This window comes from Corvus hawaiiensis, chromosome 2 (assembly GCF_020740725.1).
Source record: "Corvus hawaiiensis isolate bCorHaw1 chromosome 2, bCorHaw1.pri.cur, whole genome shotgun sequence".
Classification (NCBI taxonomy): domain Eukaryota; kingdom Metazoa; phylum Chordata; class Aves; order Passeriformes; family Corvidae; genus Corvus; species Corvus hawaiiensis.
The window spans coordinates 117384369-117407442 of record NC_063214.1 but is presented as its reverse complement, the minus strand read 5'-3'; the positions used below and the strand labels follow the sequence as shown (position 1 = coordinate 117407442).

The 23074-nt window shown below is 39.0% G+C and overlaps 1 long non-coding RNA gene across 2 annotated transcripts in view; it reads left to right on the top strand.

Annotated features, from left to right (window-relative positions):
- Positions 1-23074, top strand: part of LOC125318954 — a 77516-nt gene that overhangs the window by 2270 nt on the left and 52172 nt on the right. For both annotated transcript variants that reach the window (XR_007200547.1, XR_007200546.1), the window contains exon 2: positions 326-431. This is a non-coding gene — a long non-coding RNA (uncharacterized LOC125318954). The remainder of the gene's footprint in view (positions 1-325; positions 432-23074) is intronic.

Below are 23074 nucleotides of genomic sequence, written 5' to 3'. Positions count from 1 at the left end.
AAGTCACCTTGCTTTGTCGAGGTTATGATGTGTCCACTAAGCAAGAAGGATAAAATAAAAATCTGCAAAGAGTCTTAGAGTTTTAAATGTTCTCTTGGTTTAAATTGAGTTAGGATTGTTTGGTGGTTTGGGTTTGTTTTTTTTTTTTTTCCCCCTCAAATGTATTAAAGAGAAAAATGTAAATAACTTGGTTTGAATATCTAAATGCAGGTTTTATGAAAGGGGATGCTTTAGAATGTTTGTATAGAAAAACAAGTGAGCTGAAACACTGTGCTAATAGGATTTGCAGCATAAAATATGGCTAATTTCTCTCGTATGACTACAGGTGGCAGTGTAGAAGCCAAGAACAAAAATTGGCAGAAATTGTGTTCTGTGTACAAGAATATGAAGAGTGTACTCATGACTAAGCACAGGAACCTGGAAAACCACAGGTATGTGAAGTGATTCATGCTGCTGCCTATGGTGCTCCCAGTATTTACTGTATTCTGATATTCCTGGCTCAATAAGTATTTTTGGATCAATTATCACTTAATGTGTTCACAGTAAGAGCCTAATCAAAATGTCATGGAAAAATCTATATTTGACTACTAAAAGGAGCAAAAGTACTTTGAAGGCAGTATGCAAGGAGAGGTGGGATTTTCCTACTTTTTATGGTTTGTTGTAGCTATTAAGAATTGGAGCAGTAAGTTGCCTGAAGACTTTTTTTTTTTTAATCCCTTTAAATAAATAGAGTTTATATTGATAAACCTAGCAGCAGTTACAGGCCTGAATATCCTTGAAAAGGAGAAATTTTAGATGCAAGAGATGAGTTTGCATGTCTGGATGTTTTGGATGTCTTATCAGTAATGTTTTTTAATGAGCACTGGAGGATTGAAAGTGTGAGGAAAATAGCAAAATTACGAAGATGTAATTAAGAATTACATGTCACTTCAAATAACTGCAGTGGAGATATGTATACCTTGTTAAGGGTTAAATCTTGTAAAATTTAAAAAATCCAACACAATGCTGTTTTCAATTAAGAAATAAAGGTAAAAACAAGCAGTATGTAATAAGAGCTCAAGATCAGGTCTCCTATTTCAAAGCACAGGGAAATACTGGATTATTTCAATAATTATTTGGTCATTAATTAGCAACATTAGAGTAAGGCAAAGCTTTTCTTGTATGTTTACCTTGGTGTGCACAGCCTGTGGAAATTAGTCCATGGGTCTGTATTCCGGGGATCCTGGGAAGCCATGGAGGATGAGACAAACTCAGAGCTGGGGCTTGAGGATTTTTTAGAACTGATGAGTGGGAAGTTATCCTGGTAAGAAGCGCCAAAGTGGAATTATCACTGCAATCATGGATATATTTATACTCTTGCACTTCCTTTTCTGGTCTAAGAGAGCAGTTTGTCTAAACCTTTCAGTTGCTCCTGAGAGAATGTGGTTATACTGCAAATCCCCACAGATGACTAAGTCACCTTATGTCAGCCACTCCACAGGAACTGGCCTTGGGCATGCTTTGAGTTGTGACCAGTTGCAAAGGAAGTTGCAGAGAGAATGATTTATTTTGCTGTTAAAATGGGCTGAGACTGTGCACCCTGTAGGTTCAACCAACCAGCTGACACCACTAAACTGTTAAATTATAGTGGCTTGGCATCCTGAGATTATGGAATCCAAGTAAAAATGATTAATTACTTCCACCCAGTGCTTAAAGTACCAACAAGGAAACCATAGTTTGGGTATGGATTTGTGGGCTCTCAAGCCCTGAAATTGTAAGGTCTCTGTAGTAAACCTGTGTCTCTGCTGGGGAATAGTAAGACCCTGATCTCTGATTTGGGGTTTTGGGTACCATCATAAAGCTTTCCAAATACTGTGTGCCTTGGATAGAATACCCTGCAAAGCTTTAAAAGTTCTTCAATTACAAATGAAAAGGTGGCTTAATCTAGATCTTCAGGCTGTTGTGCAGCAGAGAGCTCTTCTAAGCATCTGGCTGTCATGTTTTTCTTGTCACCTGTTACTTCTGAGTGAGCGTCGGCACTAATTTCCATGTAGACCAGTAGTTCTTTTATTATTAGCTGTTATTGAGCAACAGGGTTAAATATCCATCAAAAACTTACATTAGTATCCCTGATAAAGTCAGTTGAACTGTTTATGTAGTACAGGTCAGCATATGCTTATGGCTTTGTTGAACATTGTTGAGTTGAGTTCATTAGCTTGTGCTAACACATTTAAAAGAGAAAATGAAAATGTAATTTGTCATTGGCACAAATTTTAATGGGGTCTTCCATTACATCAAGTGCTGAAAATACGAAATTAAAAAAAAAATGGTAACTAAGCAGTGTGATGCTCAAGAGTTCAATTTACAGGCACTTCTCTGTGCTAATTATGAAGTATTGACATAAATGAATGAAACCACTTGTTAAAGCTCCTTTTTCAGTGTATGGCAGTTATGTGTTCACAAGATGATTCATAACATTCAGCAATTTGTGATGAGTTTCCCTGCCATTACAGGAGATTACTGAGTATCTGATGTATTTGCACTACACTGGGTTACTTTAAATTAGATTTGGTGGTGGAAAGGGAAGTAGAACCACTTTCTATCAACTGAAAAATCAGGCCTGTTTTGTGAATCAGTTAGTATTGAATTTCTCTCTACTGTATGGCACAATTTATCCCTTACAATAAAATGCAAATGTTTGAGCATCTTGCCTATAAATACAGCAGTGACAGTGCGTGCGTGTAAGCTCTCAAGACTTCTTTTGTGTCAAAAGCTGTGTACATCAGAGGCAATAAAATGCAGAAGACTTGATGTAATTGAAAGTAGAACTCATAGTAAGAAATCTAAATTTGGAATCTAAATGTGTGAGGTCCCCTTTTGAATCAGCAAGTCTTGGTTATGTAGAATACTCTTTGATTTGGTGAAGGGTGTGTTTGTAAGTGCAGCTCCCCTCAACAGTGGAGAAGAGGCTGCATCTTAGAAAACAGTTCTGTGCTTCTGTTTTGAACTAAAAGTTGTGGCTGGTTATGTGTTCTGTTGTCTTGGGAAAGCAGTGCTTAAGAGCTTGCACAATCACTCCTTTCATGCTATCATGGAGTGGCTGTGATCTCTTAGATTATAAAGCATGATTGCCCAGCAGTTATGGGAAATGTCTGTTGATGATACCAGCATGTTACACAAGAAAAATTAAACTTTCTCACTCCTCGTTACTTGCATAGAATTGTCTTGAAAATGGTTTGTGGGAACCTGGGGAATGGATTAAAGATCCTGAATGGAAGGCAGGGAAGTTATTAACATTTCACAAAATAAATGAGTACTTTAAACTTTCCCAAGCACCAACTAGTCCAGTATTAAAGATGGATTTTTTAGAAAACCACTGGAATGGTTTTAGATTTTTAGAAAACCAGTGGAAAACCAATGTCTTCCGGGGGATGAGGATAGTCTGAATCAAAGTCTCTGGAGGGAGAGACACAAAGTGAAAATTTCAATCGAATACAATGAGAGTAAACGTAAAACACAAGGAGTGTGTCTGAGGCCATTTAGCTTAGGCCCTTTGGCTTCTCAGGCTAGAGGCTGATATCAGATCTCCAGTTAGAAAAAAACCAGCATTTACTTGCCCTCAGTGGTATTAATGCAGCTGTTAAACCGAAGGGATAGTTATGACACTGCAAGCAAGATGCTCATTGCAGATTAATGCAACTGAACTCTTGTGAAAGTCACAACATGCAAAGTGTAAGGAAACATCTCCTAATTAGCAAATGCAAAAAGCCAATCTCCAGGCAGGTATTCCCACCTTTGTCTCCAGGGAGGCTGCCACTGGGGTCCCATGGGAAGTTGTAATGCAGCAGGACATCAATCCTGCAGAGGAGAAATGACCCTGAAATTACATCCTGTAGATGAGACCTTGAGTTCAGGTGATGTCCAAGTATCCCTTTGCTCTAAAAATGTCATTGCAGGGTGTTGGTTCCAGGTAATGGAGGGATAACCTCCTGCTGTGGAGTGCAACCAGTGCTGAAAGGGAGCACATGGTACCTTTCCAGCTATGTGCCAAGGTGGCTTACAGCAAAAGGAGTCTAGGCTTTCTTTTCATGGTGGAGAAGTGCTGGTGATACAAAGGCTACCAGAACAGTGCTGGAAACAATACATGAGTTGCTAGATAAAAGGCTTAGCATAAATAGCTACGCAGCATCAGTCTGCAGTGTAACCCCAATGTTCTGTATGAGGACAAGCAGGAAAGGCACACAGGTCAAGGTGACGCTGTCAGTGGCTGAAGTACATGGGACAGAAGTAGAAAACAGTGAAGAACTGCTGGAAAAATTAGGTCCTATTTAGACAAGAGCACAGAAGGACAGGCAGGCAGACCAAAATAGAAGTGTTTCTATGCAAATGTTAGAAGACTGGAAGATAAAATGGAGGGATTGATGGCTTAGTTCTACAGTGAGTTATTGACAGTCCGGGTCTGCCATAGAGAAGACAGCAAGCAGGACACTGATTAGAGTTCCTATGGACAGCCTGGTAAGAGGAACTGTCAAGAGAATAAGATGCTTGCAGCCATTGTGGAGAGGCTCAGAAAAAAATGCATATTCCCTAAAAACTGCTTCTCTGGCTCCCTAAAAAAGTTCTAAGGAATATTTAGCATGGTTGAGCAAGCTGTAAGGAACAGAAAGATACTCTGCAAAAACATGTCCAAAAATTTTAAAAAGGTGAAATTTGTGCAAAATTAACATGAAATGTATAGTAAAACGAGTTAAAGCCTGAAATGTGATTTGTAAAAGGCAAAGAAGCTCATCATAAGTTCTTTCAAAATCATCAGAAATGGGAAGGACAGTGGTTCAATAGATAATTAAGTTCTAAAAGAGCTCAAAGAACATTGCACCTGTAGCTAAAGGCATATGAGATAACCGTGTTCACAGTAGCATTGAAGCTGGGGGTGCCAAAGGTGATGCCAGCTTTTTAAAAGGCTTCCAGAAAGCCTGTGAAATAACAGGACAAGTATGACTGGCGTTCATACCCACCAGTTTTCTGGTAAATACAGGGGAGAAGAAAACTAAAGCATTCATGGATAATTTGATGTACCAGGAAAGAGTCAGAACAGTCTCACAGGTCTGGTGGAGTTCTTTGAAGGCACTGTTGAGGTTGTGAGTTAAGTGTGATTTAGCTGATGCAGTACACTGGGGTTTCAGGGAGTCTTGTGAAAACGACTCACCAAAGGTGCTGAGCAAAATGAAACTGCTCTGACATAAGAGGAATTTTTTTGTCCTAGACTGATAGTTGGCCAAAAGATGAATAAATGACCTGTTTAACAGAGGGGATGGAGGTCACCAGTAGAGTTACTCATGGATCTGTGCTGAGTTAAACACCATAATGCATTGGTAATCTGGAAGGGAGAATGCAGAATGATTCTAAGTTAATGAGAGTAGCATAAAGGAAAGCCAGTTATGAAGAACCCAAGAGGGATCTTATGATGCTTAGTAACTGGGGATGAAGCTCACTGCTGGTGCTATGAAGTAATGCATGTGGAGGAGAACAATCCTGCCATTATTGACATTATTAGCACAGAAAGAAGCAATGTTGTAGAGAGTTTATCATGCCAAATCCAGGCATTGATCAAGTATTTGGGACTGGTCAAAAAAAAAAAAAAATTAGGGAAGATTTTCTCTCAGAGAAATTTCTGCTCACAGAGCAGAAGTCTGCTGTGCCAGTTTATAAACTGCCTGTGCTTCTGTCTTGACCTCTGGGTGCTGTTCTGATCCCTGGGTTTAAAGGAAGGATGAGGGGGGGAAAAAAGGAGAGATAACAGAACTAGAAATGGGTGGCAGTGATGATAAAGAGCAATTAAATAGATTGAGAATCTTTAGCCTGGCAAAGAAACAGCTAAAGATGAAAATGATAAAAATCTATATAGGAGCGTAATGGAAAAAAATGAACAAGGAATGTTCATTAAGTGTCTCTTGTAGTACAAGACCCAGAGGGGATCAAATAAAATTATCAAGTGACAGATCCAGAAGAAGTAAGAGGTGGTATTTTTTTCATAGTGCATAGTTTAACTGTGAGCCACTGCACATACTGCAGGATTATCTGGGTGTGGACTGTCAGTGCAAAAGCATCAACTCTTGCTTACAAGGACACAGAGCCCAGTCCCTGAAGGCTGCAGAGGGATCCCAAAGTCCATGCCTGTAAGCGTTTCTTGTCCTGGTGCTCTTCCCAGCCCTCAGCTCTCAGCCTTTGCTAAAGACACAATATGGGGATAGCTGTATCTTTGGCCTGACTGAATGTGGTTATTAATATGTAAAACGAAGACAAATTGCAGTCCCCTACAGAAAATGCTGACCATATGCCACTCCAGATGCATAACAGAAATATTGGGGAGGAAAACATGTTGAGAAGGACAGATTTTATTTTTTCTTGGGCCCAATAACTTCCCAAAGAAAAAACAGTTCTGTTTTCTTTGAAGACTGTACCAGTCTTTATTGTAGCACATTTTAGTGCTATGGTTTAGTTGATATGGTGGTGATTGGTCAAAGGTTGGACTCCATGACCTTGGAGGTCTTTTCCAACCTTTATGATTCTATGATATGTGGAGTTTAATGCCTACACAAGGGAGTTAAGATTCTTTGTTCTGAAGTATCAATATTCAGCTTTAATTCTGCCCTTGTTCAAAATAAGTTGGACATTTGTTATCCCTTGCAGTTTATCCTCAGATGGACTGAATTAAAAACCTACGTGCAAAAACCAACTGGGAAATTTTGCTTCAGGATAGAATGCTTATCCATATAATAAAATGAAAAATACAGGTTTTGAATGTGGAAGATGAAATCTCCTTTCCTATAAATATGGTGAGGTTACCCCTAGGTTCATTACTTATCCAAATGCACAATGACTAAAGCACAATGACTAAAGCTATGTTAGACTTGAACTGAATAAGAACTTGGAGAAAACAGGTTGTTAAAAATAAGCAAGAACTTGACCATTAGACATGAGAATGGCACTTAAGTATTAAAAGTATTTAGAAGGTATGAAACCAAGATTGTGGAGCCTTCCAACCCAGTAACAAATGAAATTAAAGAAGAGTCTCCCACTGGTAAATCTTGGTGTGAACACAGCTAACCACGAGGTACAGAATCAGCACAAACACTGTGCTGCACCCTACAAGGAGTCACAGGAATGGATGTTGCAGGGGACACAAAGTTTAACTCGGGAATACTTGTCTCCTTGGGGTTCCTGCGATTGGTACAATAAACCAGCTTTCCCAGTGGGTGATAAGGAGCACCCCAAGCTGGTTTCTACTCTGAATTACCCTGTAGAGGAGGTTTTCTCTGTCCACACTGGCTAAGACTGACGAGGGAAACAAAGCAGACTGGCCTCCCTAAGTCAAAGCTGGCCTTTGAATATACCCATTCTATATGTTACTGTCAGATCTGTTTTTTCTAGAGGTTTTAGTAGGTCACTTTTTTTTCCCAGTGGTACTAAGATAAAAATACATGAAAAGACAATACCAGCTAAACCCATTTTTAAGGGTTTCATGGAGAAGTGTCTGTTTCCTACTAAAGCTCAGATTGTCCCATAAAGTTTTCCGTACTTGCCTATTAAGCTAAGAGCTGTATTAAAAAAATGAGACTAAAATATTCTTCTGTTTAGGAAAAAAAAAGTAAAATCAAAGATCTTTCTGAAATAAAAAGAAGAATCATGCAAAAAGACATTATATAGAGTTTTTGTAAATTAAAAAAGTAAGGCAACAGAGCCTGTTTCAAAGAAGGGGTTAATTATTTACCACACCTAAGACACTCATCTCTGTCAAGAATGGGAGAAGAATCAGTCCTGTCATTAGCTCAGTTATTTTGATGATTCCCTTGAATGGCCTTCAGTTTTCCTATTTGTTCAACAATAGCAAAACAGACTTCTTAGAGTAATTTCTTGATTTTCATTTTCTATAATGGAATATTATAATGAAGGAAAAAATGGATAAAAAAAAAAAATCTTGATTTTCTCTTTATCTGGTAATTAATATAGTCAGGTAATGAAGGTGAACCACTGGCAGTCAGATGTTAAAGGAGGTTTGGGTCAGCACAGATGACAGTAAGGTTTGATTTTTTCTCTAACAATAATTTGTTACCAGGCACTATGGAACTGAACTTCACTAGTAACATAGTCAGAGGGTTAGACTTCCATACCTATTTAAAATCATACTTTAAGCCATAGTGTATGGTCTTAAGTAGTTAAGGGGATGCACCAGCCATAGCATATTTCCCAAGCAATTATTTACTCCAGTGTTATCTTAGAAAGTGGACACTGGTGTGTGGGGGTTTTTTTTATGGAATCAGTTATTTGGAAACTGTTTCAGTTCTGTTTTTCTAATACAAGATCCTCAGAGAAAACAGGTTGTATATTTCAGTATTATAAAGCTCCTGCATGTGTACCTTTTTTTTTTTTTTTTTTAAAATTTTCCTTTTTGTTGTCCACTACACTTGCTGTATTTCTCTTTTTTTTGGGGGGGAAGGGTGTCAGGCACTGTAATTATTCTCTAATGCCCTACAAACAGTTGATTGTACTTGTTAGTTTTTATCTGGATGGTTCTTAGTGTTCCTGATAATTGAGGTGGTTGTGCACTCTATATTGAAAATAATAATAATTCCAAAGTAAAAATGAAAGTCACATGCTGCCTTTGATTCAGATTTTGGTTGTATGAAGTCTGTGTTGCTCACAAAGAAAGTTGTAAACTCTTACGAAACCTTTGATAAAATGGAAGCCAGGGCCCAAAGCAAACCAGGAAACTGCTTATCTGGTCTCTCTTGAGCCCAGTGGCGAGGCACAGACCCACTTCTGACATCACCTCCTGCAGCCTTGCATCCTGCTGGCTCCTGAGAATGCACAGAAATTCCAGGTCCTCTAATTTCAGAGACTGAAACAGTTGCCAATTTGCTTTTTCAACTTTTAGATATGCCTTCTTTTCTGGTTTTATGTTTGTTTTTTTCTTCGCTTCACAGCAGTTTTACCTTTAATCATCAAACCATCACCCAATGACACAAAATTTATGGGTGGAGTTTTTAAAATTTGGTGCTTCCTGACACATGTAAACATAATCTCCCTGGTTGCTTTACCCCATGCACAAATAATTTCTAATTGGAATGAATATTTAACAGCATATCCAACACATAGACGTAACAGTGCTATCTCCATTGACCCAGACTGGGTTATTTTAGGAAGTTTAAAGAAGTTTTTGTTTTGCTTGCTCAGTCAGAGCAAGCTGGGCTACCCTAAGTAGTGGTGTGCTGTGTCAGCTTGCTGGTGGCAAATGCCCTGAGAGGGTTATTCAATTTAACATATTTTACCTCACTAGATAAACATTGATACGATCCTTTACAAAGACCACCCAAGTACTGACAACTTCTTAAACTCTGTTTTCTCAAATGCTTTCCCATGTGGGCATTTGCCTGTTAAATTTGGAATCTGCAAAGGTGTAAGAATTTGTTGACTGTGGTGAGGATGCTTTTGAGTAGGGAGGGGTTCTCTTGGATGGTTTGTGGAATTTCAGGGAGCTGCAGCATCCAGACACAGCAGCTGCTCTGGGGAAATGTTTCCTCATTCTTCTTCATCAGCTCCTTGTTTCTTAACTTTTAACTCCCAAAGGAAAAGGAGGGTCAGGGGGACCTACTCTCTACAACTCCCTGAAAGCAGGTTGTAGGCAGGTGGGGGTTGGACTCTTCTCCCAAGTAGCAAGTGACAGAACAAGACGAAATGGCCTCAAGTTGTGCCAGGGGAGGTTTAGGTTGGATGTTAGGAAAAAATGTCATGGAAAGGGTGGTCAGACATTGGAATGGGCTGCCCTGGGAAGTGGTGGAGTCACTGTCCCTGGGGATGTTTAAAAGACATGTAGACATGGGGGTCTTAGATCTGAGTGGTGGATTGGCAGTGCTGGGTTAATGGTTGTGCTTGATGACCTTAAAGGCTTCTCCAGCCTAAACAATTCTATGATTCTGTTAATTTCTTGCAAAAATATCTTGTGAATCATTTATTTCACAAAGTCTGTGGAAAAAAAACCAAATCCCTCCCTGCCCCATTTCCTCCATAGACAGACCTAGAAAATCTCAACCTAAAATAGAACTGCTCTGTGTTTCTGAGGCTGGGGAATGGAGGAGAGTGGAAGTAGTGCTTGTCATGGCTTTTGAATCCTTCAGAAGGTAGCAGTCCTTCCAAGAAGTCTGCTGTAGCTCGGTTCATTCAGCAAAACTTAGAAAGCTCATAAGAATTTGAAGCCAGGTGCATTACTTAAATAAATTACTGATTTATAGCTGGTTCAACAATTACTTCAAGTTTTATTTTTAGTGATTAAAGTTAGAAGAAGGTTTTGTCCCAAAAAAACTTCCTTGTGTTTTATTTCTCATTAGTTGATGTCTTGGAACATAGTGAGGAGCTGATCAAACCTATGGGGTGATAGAAAGTTGGGTAGATGGAAAATTCTTAGGTAGTTAGAATTAAATCAAACTTAGCTGTGAGGCTTTTGGGGAGCAGTATAGTGTAAAAGATGAAGTTTTAGAAATACAGGTAGCTGTTCTAAAACAGACATTAAGTAACGGTGAGCAGTGGCACTTAGGCAAGAATTTTGTAGTTACCAATAAGAGTTGAAATTGTTCAGTGGAAAAAGGGAATGTGAGCCTAGATTTCATGTCCACCAGGTTCTTTACATTTAATGCAGTCAGAGGTTGTGACAAAAATTTATCAAAAGGTTTAGGGAATAAAAAAACAAACAACAAGGCCAGGCAAAAGACAAAATGGCTGAATAACTAAAGAGGTATGGTTAAAAAGTCCATTTAAAAATCATTTTGTCAAATGTCTTGTTACATGGTTCCAGTTTTACATCTGGATTTTGACTGCTACCTGCTTGCTGAAGGTCATTTTCCTATTATTCTTCAGTGGTCATGCTGTCGAAATATGTTCATCTAATTGTCCGCATTTGAACTGGGGAATGTTTTATTCTGAAAATGTTGTGGATCTTCAACCCTCAAATTTGGTATTTTATGCAGAAGCATATCAGAACTGATAAAAAGTTTCATCTCTCAGACCCAGTGTTTCTGAAATAGCACAGGACTTTCCTTGAGTGGCAGCTGTGTCTTTTCTTTGTTATGTGGGGAAAGAAATACTTCAGTCTTCGTGTTCAAGTTCATAGATGGTTTTGTTGCCTGCTCCAGTTGTCTCAAATGTTCTTTTACCTTTGCCATCTCCATGCTGTTTCAGTCTAAGACCCATACGAAGAAGCTTCTCTTACTTTACAAGCTGATTGCAGTTACTATTTAGTCACTTGGGTTTTCCACCAGCTCTGCTGATAAAGACACGTGGCCTGCATGGCGCCTTGAAGATCTAGCACATTTTTCTCTCCCAAGGCAGTCACTTTACTGTGATTTTTTTTTTTTTTTTTTTGGTTTTTTTTTACACTGAATGTTAATCTCCCTCAAGCTGGCCTTACTGAAATGTTCTTCATTATCACCCTTTTCCTCCCACTCTGATAAATCTGTTTTATGCTTCTGCTTTGTCAGGCGAGACTTTCCCTCCCTCTGCCTCTCTTTTAGGCAGCATTATTTTCTGCTGGACTGTTAGTTGAAGGGCATTATCTTTGATGACTTTGGTGGGGCATTCACAAAGGTTGTCTTTTGTCTAGAGGGAACACTGACTGTGTTTCCTCCCTGGCTAATGGAAAATGATTGGGGTTTCCAGGGCAATTCTGAGTTCGCAAGTTGGGCTTTTTTGCTGAATTGCCCTCCAGAGGAAGCCACTGACTCCTCCAGCTGCAGCAGGGCTGCATTTGATGGCCACTGGTGAAGAGCTGGATCTCCCTGCCCTTGGTGGCTCGGTGTATCTGGAAAGGAAAAATAAGATGAATGGTTGAGAGTGACACCTTTTTGTTAGGTCACAGATTCTGGTTGGCTTAAACTGTGTACACTTGATAGAAAATGTACCCTACGAGTGTTGCAGTGCTTGAGTTGCGTTTCCACTTTTAGTGGCTGTCGGAAAGTGCAGAGTCCAAACAGCTTAGCTGGAATTTTCTCAGGGTGCCACTCTTATAGTTGAACTGCAAATAATTGGAGGCTGGCTGGTATCATTTGCTTCATAATACAGTCATTAATTTTCATCATAGTTCTGTAAAACCTGCCCTGTTCTGCCATGTAGAAAATTCTGCTTTTTATCTTGCCTGAGTTGAAGAGATTTTTGAAGCTGGTACATGGTTAAAATATTATGTGGTGCTGTTACCAAGTTGTCACTAATGAATTAATTGCTACTCAAGAATTTTAGTTCTTGTACAATGTCCCCATCTCTGTTCTTATTCCGGAAAAAAATTAATCTTCTGTGGAGACAAAGCTGCCTTTGAGACCTCAGAGGCTTTACTCCTAGTCCCTTTGAGTGGTTCCAGACTGTATTAAATGAAAAGTTAATGTTTGCTACTGAGGATATCCATGATGCTTCACAGTGCATGGATTTTGGGACCTCTGGAAGTGAATGGCATCTCTGCTCTCAGGTAGCTTTTTGTAGAATCAGAAAGACACTAAACAACAGATGAAACCTTTGCAGTATATTCTTTTGCTTTCTCTTAATTTGTTATTTTCTCTTTCCCATCATACTCACTGTGTAATCTCATTCGGAAAGTTTGCCTCAAATGCATAACTTGTGTATTTTAAAGCTAAATCCCAAACTCACATTTGTAATATTTGTTACTTATACCTCATGTAATCCATATAGAAACCCATTGATGAAACCTGAATGATTAATTAACTTAATTCCATTTCTGTTTTTAATGAGAGTGGGTTTAATATTTTCACTTTTTGACCCTGCTATTCCTTTACTTATTTTTTTTGCTGCCATATTTCTACATGTATTTTCATTTTATTTTTTTATGTTTTCATTTTCTACACCTACTGGGAGGGGATTGAGGGTGACAAAAGGATGTGAAGATGTGCAAAGAACCATGGCCTTGTGAGGCATAGAATTAAATTGTTTATTTGATGTTAATAAGAACTTGCTTAATGCTATACCTAAAATCTATGTTTGGAAGAAGAATGTGGGGAATTCCTTTAAAAAGTGACACAAAAGCAGGAAAGAAAGTTAGCAGACAGTGATTAATTACTTTATTGCAAAAGGGGAGGTTTTTGTGTCTCCTCTTGGTTTGAAATGAGTTGCCATGTGTTGAGAAGGTAGCGACTGGCAGAAGACTTTCCTGTCTTACTAAGTTGTGACATCAGGAAATAACTAAATTTACCACGGGGAGTTTACCTAACTAACCACAACCTTTTACTGATATGTTAACTTTGTCCTCACATACAAATTTTGAAATAAAAATGCCAGTACTTGGTGTGTCACTGATGGGAAGTAAAAGGCAATATTTTGGTCATAATTGGTAGGAGGCGAGACTGACATTCACATGAATTTTCCCCAATTAGAGAATGAATAGAAAATATTTCATAGAAATCAAATTATTTCTTAAATTTTCTGTCAAACTAACTTGACATTTGTAAATGCTTGTACTTTCCCCACTCATAATGCTTAGTGTCTGAAGGTGGCTTTATTTAAATAAGAAACACATTATTTGTTTAAAGCATTAAATATTTTCTTTAGATTTCAGTCTTCAGCTTTAGCACAGCCCTCAGAATTTTGTTTTCAAGGCCAGAAAGATTCTCATGCTGTCTTTTAAAATATCCTGCACGCCAAAGGACACAGAAATACGCTCTGCAATGATTCTGCTGTGTTCAGTATCTTGCAAAAACTTAAGGGGATGACAGAGAATCCATCACTTAGCCTGGTACTCTGTTCAAAAAAATTATCCTTACTGATAATTTATACAGACTTAAATCCTTAAGTCTCACTTGAAGACACTTCAGTTTTATCCCTTAAATCACCTGAGGCTTCTTCTATTTCTTCTCCACTTTCATTTAGCACCTTCTGCATGCAGTTCCAGTGTCTGTGTATTCTAGTATTGATCTTGCCATGCAGAGAAAGAGCAAGATTGGTGAGTTTATATCTGTTGGGTGTCTGGGGACTGCCCTAATCCTTCTTTTCCATAGCACTGCCTGCCAGGCACATGTTAAGTGATTTATTCAGTGATCCTACACCTCCACAAGAGCGGTGTCAGTTGGGGTTGCGGTCCCAGGTTTCAGCCATGCACCAACTTTGTGTGTTCTCAGAGGAGTATGGACTCATATTTGCATTGCAGTTTGCCTTCACTGTGTGTAGTTTGTGTCTGCAGATGGGATTTTGGGGAAATACCAGGCCTGACCGGAGATAAATCTGTTTGTATAGGGTGTCTGAGTCTTGTAACACTCCTTTAGACCTGATTCTACTGTGTGAGTCTTAAGAGTAAGAAAACAGTCCTAAACTGTGTTTTCTCTATCTCCTTGCATTTTGTAATTATTTGAAAATGAGTCATGTACATATATGCTGGCTTATCATTATGCTTTGCAATTAAGTCAAACTGTACTTTCCTCTTACGTAGGGAAAAACTAGAAATTTTTGACTTTTTTTTTCTTCAATAAACTCTAAGACCTCTTGGGAACTCCCCTGTTCCCAGCTTGCCCTTCTGCAATCTGTTTCTGCCCTTCTGACGCGTTGGATTTTAATTTCTTGGCAGATCTTTCTGAAACCTGTGTCTGATAGTTTGTAGCTAAAGACAGGCAGACTAAACCAGGCTTTCCAAAGCTGCTCCTCTTGTATAAGTAGGCTAGTGTGACCCTCTGACTCAGTGTCATGGATGGTGGCAATGGCAGGTAAATAAATAGGTCCTGGGGACTCTTAACTGTGCAATGTCCTCGAAGTCGTAGCAGAGCTGCTGGAGAAATTTGGGAAGGGAGAAGCAAGCAGCATTTCTTTCCTGACAATGTGAAGTGAAATGTTGGCTTTTCCATGAATAAAGTTGAACTATTGATCTGTTTTGGGCAACTGACCAGTGAAGATTATCACAGAGCTGTTTGGCTGCCTTCGCACAAGCCCTTTTTTGTCCATTTATGTGTTTCAGTAATGATCAGCTTTGGCGGCCACTAAGAATTCCTGGTATGTGATGGTGCCCTGTAACAAGGTGTGCTACCAGAAGAAGCACTGTAGAGCTTCAGCCTGAAGACTTTTTTAATATAAAAACATATCCTCTATTCCTCTCCAATACAAACGAGACAGCTGCTCAGCTGTTGAAATCCTTATGTGGTGTTATCCAAAGGCTTCTTCAGTGCAGACCCTGGTCTTGGAGGTATCACCCTGTTAACTGCTGCTGTTCTCCCTGCAGCCCCTCTGTTGTCACTCTCTGTATTTCTCCTCTGGAAACACTGTGGCTGCACATGGGTTGTCACCACCAGCATAATTCAGTTTGTGTGGGTCCCTTCCTCATCTATGCATGAGTTGTTCCTGGGGGATAACTGAGGCCTCTTACGAGTGGAGTGAATTATCCAGGCAATAATTACCCATTCCTGGCCGTTGACTTCCCATCCCAGAGGGAAGATGAGGATTCAGACTGTGTTGTGTAATGTTCAGAAAGTCAAAAGCTTTGAGAAAGCATCTGGGATTTGCATAGGCTGTGTTCTGCTCATGGGAGTTTGTGCTGCTGTGTGCAGAGCCCTCATGTGCAAATGAAGGATGTTGTACATCTCATGAGATGTACCTGAGGCTGAGAAAGGAGGTATAACCTCGTGAGGTTTGTCATCTCTTTGGGTGTGAAGCTTTGAGAGGCTGGAGTTTTTGCTCCCCAGCTGGTCCAGTTTGTGAGGTGGCCATGAACGCTGGTTCGAGTTATAGTGAGAAAACTCTGACTCCCTTGTCTGTCTCCCTGTGACATTGAGTTGCCTACCCCAGAAAACCATTTTTTGGATGGGTGGGGGAATTCAGAACCCCCACACAGGCTGCATTTGTGATTTGTTTCCCTTTGGAGAAAGGCAGCAGAGTTGCAAAGCAAGAAACTGGTCTTGTCACTGGGAGCTGGGAAGGGACAAATTCCCAGCAGAGCTCCGTCATGCAGGGATGTTCAGGTGAGACAGCCCAGAGTGACACTAAGCAGGGCACAGGGTAACCTGCTGTGGCTGGGGACCACAGCAGTTCTGTCATTCTGCACTGGTTCTTCCTCTTACTGTAGGGTTTATCTGGGTGTCTGCAGAAGAGCAGGTCATGGGCAAAAGAAAAGGAGAAGTTACCTTTCTCAGCAGCTGAAGGATGTGTAGGTTACCCAGCTGAAGAAAAATTGAATTTCTAGAGGAGAGGGCAGTGGAAAAGGATGATAACACACAATGGAGTGAGCGTACATGATCAACTCCTGCGGTGTTAAATTGACTTTGAAATGAAAGATACGCCCTTTGAGTTACGTTCCTTTGAGGTTCTGGAACTTAAGTGTACAGAATACTAGAACTCAAAACTAAAAATGGAGTTGGGGTGTGAAAGGTCCAGCGTGGTTGTGACTAAGGTGAGGTCCATGTACAGACAATTTAGGCTTCTGAAAGCAGAGAAACAGCTGCACAGAGTTTAATGGGTTGCTTCAGGTAAAATTCACTAGAATACGTTTAAAATTAATGAACATGTTGATGTTTTTTTGGCAGAATGAAGAGCTTGTTTTGGAGCTGTTTAAATTCATGGCGGGTGGGAGGGAATCATACTATTGTAAACGTCATGAAAACAGGGGAACAATGTAGATCTGGACTCTAATTCCCAATAGGTTTTTTTCTTTTTTGTGTTCCCTGGTACATGCTAAAAATATTTTCAATATCTTAACATCTGCATTGTTATGAAATATGGCACGTCTTTGTTTTGTTTTCAGCTGTGTCATTCTTCCATTATATTTTGTTCCATTTGCTCTCTTCATTTGGGATGTGAAGTCATTTTCTTTTGTCAGTTTTAGGCCTAATTGCCTTGACTCCAGAACTGCACTGTGCACCACTTGGAAGAAGTTATTTCTTTTGTTCTGCCTCAAAACAAACCCCAGGCTGTATATTGGGGGAATATGGATTGTGACAATGTCTTCTGATTGACAGAGGGGCAGAAAACAGGGTAAAAATAAAGGCAGCTAATCCTCTTTAAAGGTAGAAAAACATGAAGTTGAAGAAGTACTGGGTGTACCAGTGTATTTTGGATACTTCTGTGTATTAGCACATCTTACCTCAAATGCAGCCTCATGTCCCATTAATTTGATTCAGTTGGAGGATGGGACAGATGGATAAGGCAAACCAAATCTCCAAAGCTCCAGGCAGCAGAGGAAGATGGTGAATGGAGGTGGGAAGCAGTTCTGATTCATGTGTCGATAGAAGCAGCATACAACAGGCAAGAAACAGGGCTAGGCTTGCTGTGAACACAGGAAAGGGGAACTTTAAGTCAGACTGGTAATGAGGGCAAGATGGCAATGGGTGAGGGACAACCATGGGGAGCTTGGGTGCTGCTGCTTCCCAGAACACTGCCTGAAACACAAGATTTCTGGGTTCTGCTTTCTCTCCTAGCCTGGGCTGCTGCAAAGTGTGATAGAGCCTGGTTTTGACTTCTTGGTTGACTCAAGCAACAGCACGGAGTGTCAGTGCTCTCACGCTGTCTCTCAGGTGTCCAATTGTCAATAGGTTGACACAAAAGAAAAAAATGAATTTGCCTGGTTTGATTGCTTCTTTCTGTCCCCTAAATTTGAGGAAACTTTGCATGTACACAGTGCACTTTTAAAGGCATGCTAAGGTGACGAAGCCCAGCCTGGGAAATGCTGAAATCAAGGTTGCATGTGTTACTTTAATTCTGTTTACATGGCTGTGTCATGTAGCAAAATCTAAGTATACGGTAAGTGTTGGAGGTTTTTTTGGGTTTGGGGTTGTTTTTGTTTCTGGGAGGAACACACCTGTGGTGAAACGATGGTGTTTATGGGATCAGTCAGGGATAGGCAGTTAATGAGATGTTCACAGATATTCCTGAGATGGTTTTTTTTTGCACAAAGCTGTAACAGACATTTGCCCTTGGCAATCTTCTCTTCCCAGGGGTTCCTGCCACCTGCCTCTGTGTGCAACTCCCCTCTTACTCATGGCAGCAGCAGCAGCCTCTGGGACTTGCTGAAAATCCCTACAGGGAGGAGGTTCCCTGCTTTGAACCCTTGTCCAGAGGAGGTGCTGGGCTCTGCAGGCAGCCTTCATTTATTGTTTTGAAGTAGCCAACATCCCACTAATGGTGCATGTTCCGTGCTCTGAGAACATCTCATATCTAAATCTCTCCTTGTCACAAGAGTGGGAAAGTGTGACTGACAAGCACTGGACAAGGACAGAGAAGGGTCTCCTGGCTGAGGCATCAGGTGGTGTGAGAGGGAGCTGGTTTCTGGCATTGCTGCCTGTACCACAGAGTTCCTGCCTGAGGCTGTCATTTTGTGGCCAGCTGCTCAAATGCTGGTACGTGTCTTGTTTTCTGGATTCCCAAATCAACTCCAGGAGCCACATGGTCATTCAAAGCCAGTTTTAGATGATTTGCTCTGAGGAATTCAATAAAAGGCACAACCACTATTAAGGAGTAATAGGGAGTGAGGCTTAACTATTGAATAGATTACGTGAGACTGGAAGAATCAGACAGCCTGAGGTCTGGAATGGTCTGGTGTTTGAATTTTCAATTCCAGGTCAAACATAACTTGCTGAGGTTCCCCTCCTCCCCCCTGCCAAGTTTTTATGTTCCCCAGAGTGCGGTGCACTTAAACAGAAGTGATTGGAACAAAAAAGGCAATAGATGTGTCAGTTAATCTATAGCCCTTTTCTATATTAAGTTAGTTTTAAATAGCATTAAAGGCTCAGTTTAGTGAAGCACTTAGTAAGGCATCTAACAGCATATTTGAATTGAGGCCAGCATTGATAAACTTGGATACTGTGTGATAATATATTCTAATAGGAGCTCTGCATCCACAATGGTTAATGTGTATGTCCCAAACAGGGCTGTGTTCTTCCTTCTGCTCAGATTCAGGGTTGCAGTTTAAAACCAGTTTATCTGTGGGTTTGGCTCACACTTTTCCAGTAAGAATGGGATAAAAATGAAAAATTTTTTCTTTGAAGTGATGGATTTATAAGCAAAGGATATTCTTTAACTTCCCAAAATACCTGCTGTCTGTCACAGACCTCGCTCTTGCTTTGATTCCTTTAACACTTCTTTACTTTTCCAGTGGATATCGGGTCATTTGATGTCCCTATACGAGATCCAGTTACAGAAGGTTTTCTGAAAGAGAGTTCAGAGACTTCAGAAAACTGGAAGGGAAAAAACCAAACATCTTTAAGTAGACCAGCATTAAAACAATGCTCATTTTTAATTATGGGGAAGTATGTAAATTGTGTCTGGAAGGTCACTGTAATGAGGCCTTTACAATTAAAAGAAAGACACTATTTGCTAGTTAAAAAAACCCCAAACACTAAACCAAACAGAACCACAAAAACATTAAGGGTAAGACTTTCACAGCTTCCAGAAGATAGACCTTTGGTTATCCTCTTAAAAGAAGGGATAAATATTAAAAGTCTCCAAAACACATGAAATAAGAACAAGAAAAGTAAACTTCTTGCAAGGAATAAGGAGTGCAATCAAGGACCTGTCTATGTAAGAGGCACAAGATGTACCTAAAATATTAAGCAAATTTTTGAAGACTTGTTAAAGTCATGTCAACCTGAACCATTATAAACAGAAATTAAATTAAAAGACATGTTGTTTTAACCTGAAATTTCACTGAAAAAATATTGACTTCATTTTGTATTTAATTCCTGAAAAAGTTTTCAAAGTTTTTTTCCTGTGACTGGGGGAAAGAGCAACTTGGCAAAATGTTATTTAAAATGTTGTAAATCCTTCATTAGTTTATAGGAAATAATAATAGATTTTTTTTTTAAGTACATTTTCTTTAGCTTTGTGGATTGAGTTATAATTTCAAATTTAAAATTAATCTCGGTGATTCCATTTCCTTTAGGTCTCTCTGTAAATCAAATCAAGAGTCAGAAAATGCCATAGTTTTCTAAATGAGGATGGTGCTTTCTAGAAAATTGCATCTTTAAGATAAGAGAAAATTTAACCAAAGTGTGTACATCCAAAACAAAATAGCTTTTATGTGCAAGGAAGAGAATATTTGATTATTTTACAGTAAAATGTAATTGCATTTGTTGTTAAGAGACCAGTGAAGTGGGTACATTCAGAAAACTTGTGATTGGAGAGAATGGCATTTCCCATTGTACCCTCATAAAACTAAATGAAGCAAGTCATGTTTGGATTTCATGATGCGTTTGATCAACATGTTAAAATAACGTTATTTGAATTAGAATTTAATAAAACTATTACCACCTTCATTTATGGAAAAAGAAAATGTTGCCTCCTTTTCTTATTTGTGATCATCAGTTGAAAGATTCTGTCTGGAAATCCTTCTACAAATTGAGCATAACAGCTGATAAATTACAAAGTAGTGTTTTACTGTACAGTGATAGGGCAATTTGCTAGCTTTAAGTCTTAATTTTGAAGTGCTCTGGTGACAAAATTAGTTTATTTTCTGTATTTATGCTAATCTTTCAGTGAAAATAGCTAAATCATAGGAACCTTTAATTTCAAATTTCCATCTTTTTCTTTAAAAAAAAAATCTTAGTAAATTTTATGGAAATTACTCATAAATGTGTATCTGCTAGGCACAGTACCAGAATAACAAAATATAAACTTTCTTTTGTCCTTTTCTTTAGATCTTATTGGAAAAGTTTTGATATACCTTTGTTTCCTTTCTATTTCCAAATCTGGGCCCTTGTTCTTCTGCATGCATAAAGATCTAACTCCATTTTACAAAAAGACAAAAAAAAAAAAAAAAAAAACAGAACAAACAAAAAACCACAGGCAGCAATGGTGTAAAGATTTAATTTTTTTCATCAGGAATGTGTTCCTATACTCCTGTATTGGCCCATCTGGGTAGTGTATATTTCTCTGGTGTGTAGCCCCAGCTTGGGTCATGGTAGTAGAGGAATTTTGTGTGCATGGGTCTGATGCATCCATAAATTAGAATATAAATAAGACTATGCTTTAACCCAACAACATTTAAAACAGTAGGGTAATATATAGTCTTTTCTCTCCCTCCTGGAATAATTGTTCTATTAAATTTATTTTTCACCATTGTTTTCTTTTGTAACATTTTAGACTCTAATAAAGCCCCAAACCAATCTAGGTAGCTGATACTGGCTTAGTGAGTAACTTTTCTTGTATATTACAAATATATTAGGTCATTTGATTTTTTGTTTGATTTATTTCCCTTCTGTTTTACGTATGTGTGTATATATACATAAAAATATGGGAGGAGTGAGTATATATATATATATAAAATATGGGCTGTACATATATATATAAATAAATGTGTGGGGGTATGTGCATATATATATATGTATGTACATGTGTATTTGATACCTATTCAGCTTCCTCTGGTTGTTTCTATCATTGTGACTGGGATAAATGGGGTTTTTTTCTTCAATGGAAGAAAATCACCTCTCTCAGTAGGTGATTTGTAAGTGAAGTTGTCTTGCATATCTAGTTCCACTTCTGGAACTCCCCCTCCAGAGAACATCTGAGGGGAATATCCCTGGGTGATTCACAGGAACAAATAATGAGTGGGGGTAGGATTTTGACACAGAAGTTATTGGCAAAAGCCCTGTTAACTCCAGTGGGATGAGAGGATGCACAGTAAAACACCAATGTTTTAAATCACTGTTGTTCCCAAACATACTTTGTGCTGCTTCACCACAGTTCACTAACTTACTTTACTTACTTACATACCTTCACCACAATTCACTGACTTACATACCTTACTATGCAGCTTATGAAAACTAACTCTACTAGTAGCAAAACCTCAAAATTTACTAGTGCTTTTGTTGTCTTTATTAGGCAGCAACTTAAAATACTATTAAAAAGGTGTTGAACAAAATCAAGATTAGTTAGCTTTAAGAGGGGTTTTTTTTTAGCAATTTTTTTCTCTCATGTGCCATTACTTCTGTAGAGGAAAAAATTACTTCTCTTCAGTTAAAATCCACAGTAAAGTGGAGATCAAGAAGAGCATTGGTAGTCTGCTCAGACTTGAGAACCTTAATGGCATTACATGATGAGTAGTGAAATAATATAAGGAATTTGGGGTTGTTTGACTTGGGCTTGCTGTGCTTCTGATGCACCTTCTTCTGCCAACACCTACATCTGTAAGTCCCACTAGCATGGTTTGCTTCTGTAGTGTTAAACATTTATGCACGTGGCTGAGATCTGCCCTCTGTACTGTGACATTCTGAGTGCTTAGGTGCCAGATTCAAAGCATTTATGTCTCAGGCCTTGCAGAACTGTGCTGCCTTTGTGAGCCTGAAGCCCAGCTGGTGGGGTGTAGATGGTACATCTGGTGTTCCCCTGAATGACTTCAGTGAAAAATGGAGCAGGTTTGAACCTAAAGTTCTGTTGTGAGACCGGTGACTAACTGTGAGATACCACAACGCTGCCTATTGCTTTTTGCCTAAGGAGGGATTGATGCACTGCTCTGCAGAAAATGATAAAAACTAGAAGACAGCATCTAGAATATCAAAACCTCACATTTGTGGCACTAGAAATATCATACGAAGTAGAGTTGTGATTTTAAATACTCAATTTATTCAGAACGTTATTTCTTGTTTTGAAAACATAAAGCTGCATATTTGGTAGTTTACAGATCCACCAATTTTGCTAAGAGTTACCAAGAAGAAGTTGACAGCTTGGACCGAAGATTGCTGTGGTTGCTATGTGCAAAAGCCTAGAACAAACCAGCGGGAAATAATACCAGGGTGGGAAAGTATTGCTATGGTTACAGAGTATTTTCTTTAAAGGAGAGGTGGATAACGCAGCAAGAATCGCTGAAACTTAGGTAATAATGTATTATACAAAAGGAAAAAGACTGAAAGATAATAACTGTCTTCTGATCTTAATGGCATTTTGCTAGTTTCCAGCAAAGAGGGATTTAATTAAAGTAGGAATAATTTGTGAAAGCTTTGTTAGAAAAGTATCCTTAGCTTTTATTTTTTAAAAGTGGAATGCCAGCACACTACCTTGCATATTTTGGCTCCGTCTCTTTGTTTTTTAAAACAAAAAAGATTATTTTTTTTTTGGTCAAGGAGATTAAGAGTTCTTT